This window comes from Panicum virgatum, chromosome 6N (assembly GCF_016808335.1).
Source record: "Panicum virgatum strain AP13 chromosome 6N, P.virgatum_v5, whole genome shotgun sequence".
NCBI classification, from domain to species: domain Eukaryota; kingdom Viridiplantae; phylum Streptophyta; class Magnoliopsida; order Poales; family Poaceae; genus Panicum; species Panicum virgatum.
In genome coordinates this window covers 24447316-24454597 of record NC_053150.1, presented here as the reverse complement: position 1 = coordinate 24454597, position 7282 = coordinate 24447316, and positions in this window count along the sequence as shown.

Here is a 7282-nt window from a genome sequence, read left to right as displayed (position 1 = left end):
CTTGTAGATTCTTGTGTGCCTTGGCAGTCTGCACAAACGAGTCCACACCATTGACAAATTCCAAATTTCCAGCCTTTGTACCGTACATCCAACCTCGATTCATATATGCACACAAGAAAACATCCAAGAATCTGAATTTAGTAAAATTATCATCTCAACACATAGATTTTCAGTTTATCAAGTTTCGTAACAAATATCACACTTTAAGGGCCAACTAAATCAATTAAGAAAGAGCCTTTACTTCAATAATTAAAATATCTACTTCAATTTTTGTCAAGTTCCTTATCATCAAAACTAAGAAATGCCATCTAAATTAATTAAGAAAAAGCATTGAGATCTCGATCATCACAATTAATAAATATCCTATAAACTAATTAAGAAAGACCCCTTACATCCCAATCATCGCAATTATGACAACAATCTAACCATAAAGAGCTAGTTCTTACCTTGAATCAAATATGTGAAGTCCAGTCCTCGAAATTTAATGAGCCTCCATGATGACTTCATGATGAGTGTTCATGAGAAATTATCCTAAAGTGAAGAAAAAGAGACTCTCCTTGATCAATTCATCACAAAATGAATGACTAATCCTAAGATAAAGGCTATGAATCAAAGGGATTGCTAGCTACAAACCTAGCACAAGTTGGTTCACTCAAACAACAAAAAAAGAAGCCCCAAGGATGAGAAATGATCCAAAAATGGAGAAAAAGCCCTCCTTGATCAATTCATCATGAAAATGCATGATTAATCCAAAGAAAATGTGTACAAAGCCAATGAATTGATGGCTACTAACCTTAGAATATGTTGGTGGAGCCAATACATCAAGAATGGTGAGGTTTCATGAGAATTTCGGCAAAATCCGGCAGCAACAATGGAGGAGAGAGGTGTGGCCGTCGGGTTGGAGAAGAAAGGTGGTGGGAGGAAGGAGGGGTTGGGGTTTTGTACTGTACAGGCTTATCACCGCCGGTTCGAAACACGAACCGTTGGTGATGCTTAATATCACCGCGGGGTTGTGTTACAAACCGGCGGTGATATGCTCGCAAGACATCACCAACGGTTCCTACCACGAACCGGCGGTGATAATCAGCATCACCGCCGGTTCCAACGGCCACTACGACCACCTACTCTGGACCCGGCAGTGATACCTCATCACCGCCGGTTCATGTTAAACCGGCGGTGATAGCCCGTTGGCAATGACCAATTCTCTAGTAGTGATTATTCTATGTTTGCAGATTTAGAACTCCAAGACCACCTTCAGCTTTTGGAAGGCAAACTAATTCCCAAGGAGCTTTAGATGGTTTTTTTTATCATTTATATCCTCTTCAGAGACTATATTTTCTGTAGCTATCAACTTGCTTGATGACTGTTTGTGCAACCAAAAAGTACTCATGAAGAACATTGGGAAGGATGTGAAGATGGAGTTTGTTGCCTCTGATTTGCCATCTTGTGAAAGGAAGGGGGAGGTGAATGCCAATCTTCTTTCACATCTTGTTACTAGGGGCAAAAAATAAATCACTGACCTAGAGGTAGGCCCACGTACATAAATGGGAGAGTACCTACTACACATATAAACTACTGAGCAATTGAAGTAGCTCTATCTGCCTCAAGATTGATAGGCACTAGAATTGATTTTGAGTAGTTAACCTTCAGACCAGTGGAATCTGAGAAATCTTGTTGGATACTTTTGAGTGTTGTAACCTGATTAGGACATGCTTCCATGGTCACCAAAGTGTCATCAGCATATTGCAAAATTGGGAAGACTTTGCTATGTTGTAAAGGAATTGGAAGATTTAATAATCCTTGTCCTCTTCTGTAGTGGAAGGTTTTTCTAGGGACACCATTCAATAGGACTAAGGAGGTACCTATAGATAAAATGAGTTTCATACATGAAAGCCATTTTTCACCAAAACCTTTATGTTCCATGATGCTCAACATTGCTTGATGTTCAACTTTGTCAAAAGCTTTTTCGAAATCCAGCTTCAGAATTATAATCTCTTTTCTAGAATGATGACACATGTGAAGGTATTCAAGAGCCCAAGCTAAACAATCTTGAGTTGTTCTTGTTTGCATAAACCCATATTGACTCCTATGAATTAATTGCTGAATCACCTTCTATAATCTATTGGCAAGCAATTTGGTGATGATGTTAAGTAGAGAGATATGTCTGAAGTCATTGACTTTAGTAGGAGCATCTATCTTGATGATTAGTGTAATATAGGAAGCATTCAAACTTTATAAGGTAACATTCCCTCCATGAAAGGCCGGACAGAGATTATAGAAATCTTGTTTAATGATTGGCCAACACTTTTTGATGAAGTCAGTGTTAAAACCATCTGGTCCTGGTGATTTATCTGTGGGGAGTGAAGCAATCACATGATCAATTTCTTCAGTAGTGAAAGGATCCTCAAGTGCAGATAAATCTATTGGTTGTGGAAGGAGAGCTTCTAAATCAAGTACATTGATCCAAATTCTGATTTTCCCAGTTTATCCTTGTAAGCATCCTAGAGAATGAGGGGTTTTTCATGATGTGCATACTAGAGTGCTCCTGATGAGTTGTAATTAAGTTCTTTCTGCGTTTGATGGTGGCATTGGCATGAAAAAAGTTTGTACTTGCATCTCCTTTAGTTACCCATCTCATAGTGCTTCTTTGTTTCCAGTAAATTTTCTGCTGTCTCAGAAGCGAGATAAGTCTGTTCTCAAGAATGGATTTGAAATTCCATTCCATCAATGTCAAATCTCTGAACTCTTCTAGAATGCCCATGAATGAAAGGATGAGCTTAACATTTGCTATGGAAGCCTTTAAGTTCGATAGTTGTGTCTACCATGCATTAACTAACCTTCTGAGATTTTTGAACTTTGCTATGATATGTTTGGTAGCATCTATCTGAAAAGTTGGCAAAGACAAGCCATGATGAATGATATTCAAAAACTGCTCATGTTCCCTAAGATAGTTTTCAAAATGCAAAACCCTTCCTTTGGGGATTGGAGTGTTGTCCGATATGAGATATGGACCGTGATCAAAAGATTTCATGGCTAGGGTAGAGACAGATATATAGGGGAAGGTGTGTGTCCAAGATTGGGAGGTGAAAAACCAGTCCAACCATTCCAAGAGTGCTGAAAACTGTTTGTTTGTCCAGGTAAACTTTCTACCATAAAGTTCTAACTCAGTTACCCCCAAGGCACTAAGAGCCTCATTGAAAAGGAACATCTCTGTAATGTTTGCACCTGGTCTATTTCTATTTTCAGGCAGCCTTATGACATTAAAATTGCCAGCAAAAAGCCAATTGATTTCTGATGGCATTTGAATATTATTAAGCCAATGAGTGAAAAGCTGCTTTCCATAAGGAGTGTAGGGTGCATAGATGTTTGTTAGGACCCATAACATTTCATTGTGCTTAGAGGTAAATTCCAATGTAAGACTAAAATCACTGCTAAAAGCTAAGTGTCCTTGGAAAAGATGTGACTTCCAACTGTGAGGATACCTCCAGAAGTGCCAACGGATGGCAAAAATTCAAAACTATCAAAACTGGAGGGACAAAACTTCTTGATAAGCTGGAGATCAAAGATTTCTCTCTTTGTTTCCTGGAGGCAAATGATGTCATAATTACTTTTAGTGATATTATCTCTGATGAGTCCCATTTCTTATCAGAGTTCAATCCACGAACATTCCAACAAAGGATTTTCCAAGATTTATGACCAGATGAACTATCCATTAACAAATCAAGGAGAAATAAGTGACTTGGAGGTACAGACCAGGTACATGCAAAAGAAGATCCAAATACATAGTAAATTATACCAAGGATATAAAGTCATGAAACAGGCAAGAGAACAAAATAGATAGTGCAACTGGACTAAGGAAAGTGAAAGGTAACAATCACTTCTTTGGCTACTTTTGGGATTGTTTGTCATCCGCATCATCTTTGTTTGTTGGCTTCTTCTTGGCTGGCTTCTTTCCTCTAGGGGTTGAGGCCAATTTCTTCTTACTAAGAACTGTATTGGTGAGTTTGTCTTCCTCTAGATTGCAAAAACTAGCACCTAAATTCCTTATAACTGAGGCAGAGAGGGTTGGTGGAGTGACAGTACAGCCAAGACAATCCTTTCTAGTGCAAAGAGGGTCTCTGAACCCATTCCTTTGATTTGCCATTCTCTTACTTCGCCTGATGGTTGGATCTTCTAGGATCTCTAAAAGGTTATTTTCTGTGCTTTTTCCAGCAGGGATTTGGACCAAGGATCAAAAGATGAGACCATCTTGTGGTGTAGCTATTCAAGTTGAGTACTTGGAGAATCATGATCAATAATGTGGGGTCCTTTCCCTTTAATATCTGAAGTCTGTGTAGGGGATGGTGAAACAGGACTATCAAGTTCTGTCACCCAGATAAGACTCTTAGGTGAAGGCAAATTCTTAAAACAATATAGGGAGGAGTGTAGGGTCGAGATGGTGGACTAGAGGGGGGGTGAATAGTCCTTTCTAAAACTTAAAACGTTGCCGGCTAACCAAAACAAATGCGAAATTAAACTAATCGGTCTAGCCAAGACTACACCCCTCTATCTAAAACTTGCACCTTACAAAAGGATCCTAATGGAGTAACTAAGGTGCTGGGCAAGGTAGAGCTCACCTACACAATTCTAGTTTGCAAGGTCACACAAGCCTATGCAACTAGTACTTCACACACCGGGGGAGCTCCTACACAATTCTAATGAGCAAAAGCACAAAGCCAACCTAAGCTCACTAGATGCACAATGGAGAAGGCTACACAAGCCAAATCCAAAGGCTCAATCTAACTTAGGTACACAAACTAAGCAAAGTGACTAACAAGGCTACTCAAGCCAATTAGTCACGCAAGAGTGCTACTTCTATGTCACACAAGGAAGGAAACTAGCAAACTAACTAATTACAAGAGCAACTACACAAGCACAAGATATATATGAATGTAAATACAAGGCTTGTGATTTGGAGAATGCAAACCACCGCGAAGAGTAGACAAAGTTGACACGGTGATTTTTATCCCGAGGTTCACTTGGTTGCCACCAAGCTAATCCCCGTTGAGACAAGCTCCAAGGTTGCCGCCGATCCTCTTGCTAGTGGCGACTCTCAAGTCACACTCTCCCACATGGAGTGCTCATACCGAGCTCTAGCACATGATCCAGCCAGACTACTTGTTGCTCTTCGCGTCTCCCTCAAGTCCGTAGGTACATTTCCAGCAAAAGCGTACCACGGTAAAACGCTCATAACTCTTAGCTCCGATGTCCAAATTAGGTGATCTTGGACTCTATGGAAAGCTTATTTAGAGGGCTACGCAACCCAACTGAATATTTGATCCAAAACACAATGGATCAAAGTAGTATTCTACCCCAAGAGCCAACCTAGTTTCCGGAGAACACCGAAAAACCTTTCTTGCTTCCCCAAGTTGATCAACATCAACTCCAACACCTTCTTCTTTGCAAATGTGCCAACAACACCAAGTGAATAACACCAAGTGCATGTATGTTAGCATTTTCACAATCATTTTCAAAGGATTTTCACTTGATCTCACCACGCCACTCGATCCTAGCAACATCGCAATGTTAGATCGCTCAAGTGGCACTAAACGACCGATATGCAAACAAGTTTGCCCCTCTTGATAGTACGGCCATCAATCATAAATTCGGTCATGCACTTCTTTGCACAACCTTTGACTGGTGAAATGAAATGCCCTACAAGTCATACCTTTTCCATTTCATCTTCCCAAATGCTGACGCCACACAAGCACCAATCTCCATCAAGCCTTTTGATCATCATCATGAGTCAACACTTGGCTTGATCTTCCTTGAATGATATGATCCACTCCATATCATCACAAGACCTCTTTGGTCCATCGATCTTGACCTTGCTCGCTCTTCACCGTCGCCTCGGTCCATCGGTGCTAAGTCTTGCTCAAGCTTCACCGCCTCGCGGTCTCTCGCTTCAAAGCCTTGACTTGCCCTTCAACATTGCAACCGGTCCATCAATCCAAGCCTTGTCTTGATCTTCTCTACTTTGGTCACATGACTCCATGTTATGTCTCATATGCAATGAGTTCCTTCATCACACTATATGAGCATAGCTTCAACACTTAGCCATTTCTCCTCCATGGCACATGTTGCTCATACTAGTGTCTTTGTGTGGACTAATCACCTGTGTATCTCAACATAAATACTTATTAGTCCACCTAAGTTGTCACTCAATTACCAAAACCAAACAAGGGCCTTTCAAGGAGTTGCATGGCAATGGGTACCTGGCAAAAAACCCAACTAGAAGGCAGCTGTTGAATGCGGATCGCCAGGAACAAATTCGTAGGGAGGAGCAACAGCATCAGGAACACATCGAGCTCATGGAATCATTTGGGCAGCTTCAACAACAATTGTCAACATGGGAAGCTGACAGGGAAGCCGAAAGGAGAGAACATGCACGACAAATTGAAGAAATTAACAAGGCAAGGGAGGCTGATAAAGAAGAGCTTAGGCAAATGTTCCTATCAATGATGCAAGCAGCAAATGGACAGGCACCATTTCAGCAGGTACAAGTCAAGCTTGTTATTGAATGACTTTCTTTCCTTAGGTTCTATATCTAAATGTCTGTATCCTTTCATAGATTGTCCTGCCAACATCTGTCCAGCCAAACAACAATGTCACTGCATCTGCAGAGGTGGTGGCGGCTGCATCAAACATGAGTACTGAAGAAGTACAGACAAACTCAACGAATGTGCTCCCTTCTAGTCAGGTTGTTCGTGAATTGACAACTACTTACTTCTATCATCAGATACTGAACAAAATCGTGCCTAATTTTTTCCTTCCAAATTTTTTGTTCCCAGGAGAAGCCTCAAAGCCACCAAGAGCAATCTGAAGTCGGTGCTAAAACAAGGGCAGCTAGCATTCGCACTATAAGAAGTAGTAAAGCTGGTAACAATAATGAAGCACATTCCGTCCCGCTCGCGGCATACATTTCATCACAATAGCTACTGGATAAAGCTGCAAATAGGAGACGACAAAATGCCAAAAAGACAGCAGGTGAAATTTTTGTAACTCCTCTACCTACTGTGAATGTTTCTGTATCAGCTGTCAAAGTGTTTATAGTTGTGTTAATTATTTGTTGTCATTCTGATAATTTTATGATTCGCAATGAAACTTTGGTTTGCTACATGCTGTTGTTGCACCATTTCCAATATTACAGATTATTTGATGCTTAAAAATGTTATTCATTCATTTCAGGAGACTAAGCCAACTCGTATGGAGCAATCAGGTGATGGGACCTTCTTGAAGTCAC